Here is a 3,106-nt window from a genome sequence, read left to right as displayed (position 1 = left end):
ACTTCACAGCAAACATAAACATAGCCTAAGCCTTGCAGACAAACAAAAATTACGCGAAGTGAAATGTAGTGTGAGGAGGGCTATGCGAGAGGCGTTCAATAAATTCGAAAGTAAAGTTCTATGTACTGACTTGGCAGAAAATCCTAAGAAATTTTGGTCTTATGTCAAAGCGGTAGGTGGATCAAAACAAAATGTCCAGACACTCTGTGACCAAAATGGTACTGAAACAGAGGATGACAGACTAAAGGCCGAAATACTAAATGTCTTTTTCCAAAGCTGTTTCACAGAGGAAGAGTGCACTGTAGTTCCTTCTCTAGATTGTCGCACAGATGACAAAATGATAGATATCGAAATAGACGACAGAGGGATAGAGAAACAATTAAAATTGCTCAAAAGAGGAAAGGCCGCTGGACCTGATGGGATACCAGTTCGATTTTGCACAGAGTACGTGAAGGAACTTGCCCCCCTTCTTGCAGCGGTGTACCGAAGGTCTCTAGAAGAGCGTAGCGTTCCAAAGGATTGGAAAAGGACACAGGTCATCCCCGTTTTCAAGAAGGGACGTCGAACAGATGTGCAGAACTATAGACCTATATCTCTAACGTCGATCAGTTGTAGAATTTTGGAACGCGTATTATATTCGAGTATAATAACTTTTCTGGAGACTAGAAATCTACTCTGTAGGAATCAGCATGGGTTTCGAAAAAGACGGTCGTGTGAAACCCAGCTCGTGCTATTCGTCCACGAGACTCAGAGGGCCATTGGCACAGGTTCCCAGGTAGATGCTGTGTTTCTTGACTTCCGCAAGGCGTTCGATACAGTTCCCCACAGTCGTTTAATGAACAAAGTAAGAGCATATGGACTGTCAGACCAATGGTGTAATTGGATTGAAGAGTTCCTAGATAACAGAACGCAGCATGTCATTCTCAATGGAGAGAAGTCTTCCAAAGTAAGAGTGATTTCAGGTGTTCCGCAGGGTAGTGTCATAGGACCGTTGCTATTCACAATATACATAAATGACCTTGAGGATGACATCGGAAGTTCACTGAGGCTTTTTGCAGATGATGCTGTGGTGTATCAAGAGGTTGTAACAATGGAAAATTGTACTGAAATGCAGGAGGATCTGCAGCGAATTGACGCATGGTGCAGGGAATGGCAATTGAATCTCAATGTAGACAAGTGTAGTGTGCTGCGAATACATAGAAAGATAGATCCCTTATCATTTAGCTACAAAATAGCAGGTCAGCAACTGGAAGCAGTTAATTCCATAAATTATCTGGGAGTAAGCATTAGGAGTGATTTAAAATGGAATGATCATATAAAATTGATCGTCGGTAAAGCAGATGCCAGACTGAGATTCATTGGAAGAATCCTAAGGAAATTCAATCCGAAAACAAAGGAAGTAGGTTACAGTACGCTTGTTAGCTCACTGCTTGAATACTGCTCAGCAGTGTGGGATCTGTACCAGATAGGGTTGATAGAAGATATAGAGAAGATCCAATGGAGAGCAGCGCGCTTCGTTACAGGATCATTTAGTAATCGCGAAAGCGTTATGGAGATGATAGATAAACTCCAGTGGAAGACTCTGCGGGAGAGACGCTCAGTAGCTCGGTACGGGCTTTTGTTAAAGTTTCGAGAACATACCATCACCGAAGAGTAAAGCAGTATATTGCTCCCTCCTACGTATATCTCACAAAGGGACCATGAGGATAAAATCAGAGAGATTAGAGGCCACACAGAAGCATACCGACAATCATTCTTTCCACGAACGATACGAGACTGGAATAGAAGGGAGAACCGATAGAGGTACTCAGGGTACCCTCCGCCACACACCGTCAGGTGGCTTGCGGAGTATGGATGTAGATGTAGATGTAGATCTTGTGTGTGACTGGATTACAAAAAATAACAATTTCAATTATTAAAATTTCTTTTGACCAATAGGCCAAGTACCTTGTAACATCATAATAAAATAAAAGATGGTAATGTACCAGAACGCTGCTAGGTTTGTTTGACTCATGGGACAGTGTCACTGAGACGTTGAAAGAACTGAACTGGCAGACTCTTGAAGATAGATATAAATTATTCCAAGAAAGTCTACTAACGCTGTTTCAAGAACTGGCTTTAAATGATGACTCTAGGAATGTACTACAAACTACTACATGTCGCTCACAAAAGGATAGTGAGGATAACGTTAGATTAATTACAGCATGCACAAAGACATTTCAACAACCATTTTTCCCTTGCCCCATTCGTGAATGGAAAGGGAAGAAGCCCTACTATAAATAAATAACTTATTTTCATTGTTAACACTTACACTACCAGTATGTTTAATTATTCAATTAAATCTTACATGTTGCTATAGTCTTCTGCTTGTTAGAATGTTTTAGCTGACTTCTCAGAATCATTTACAAGAATAAGATGTAATTTTTTTTATTTTCATTTACCCTGTCAATGTTACATAAAATTTTGTGATAATAAAACAAAATCAGAACATTTAAATCGTTGGTACAATGGTGCTCACTATTTCATGTCTCATAAAATACATTTGAAAATATTTATACTCTGTTCTGACAAGAAAAATATAACCTTTGGACACTTCATTTATATCAGATAGATTATCATGGTGGAATTTAGCGCCTTGTATTTATCATCTACAAAAATTCAGTGAATTAATCCTACAACTTCACTGAGATTGAGTGACCACTACCACCTAGCCTGAAATGTGTGATGTCATACATGAGCTATAAAAGGCCTTACTGTCTCTGCCGTTCGTCCATAGAAGAGAAGGCGTCATATTTTCGAGAATAATACTTTAAATTCTAATCCAGTCGTCAACATGCAGGATTTCCTATAGTTTCCCTATATTGCTGAAATAGTATAGTTCCAATGAAATAGATGCAGCGCATTTCCATCACCATGTGAGCTTGTGTTTCGTCTCTAATGACCAAAGGGACGTGGAACACTCACCTCCCACATTCCATGCCGTAGCATGGCCTTGATGGCTTCCTTGCCACGAGCACAATATATTTAGTGAAACACTACCCGGCATCCCTGAAGTATGACTGTCTTGTGGTAAAATACACACCTGTTACACATTATAAATAAATTT

The sequence above is a fragment of the Schistocerca nitens genome, chromosome 3 (genome assembly GCF_023898315.1).
Source record: "Schistocerca nitens isolate TAMUIC-IGC-003100 chromosome 3, iqSchNite1.1, whole genome shotgun sequence".
NCBI lineage: Eukaryota > Metazoa > Arthropoda > Insecta > Orthoptera > Acrididae > Schistocerca > Schistocerca nitens.
The sequence above is the reverse complement of the archived record's forward strand: the minus strand, read 5'-3'. Positions refer to the sequence as shown.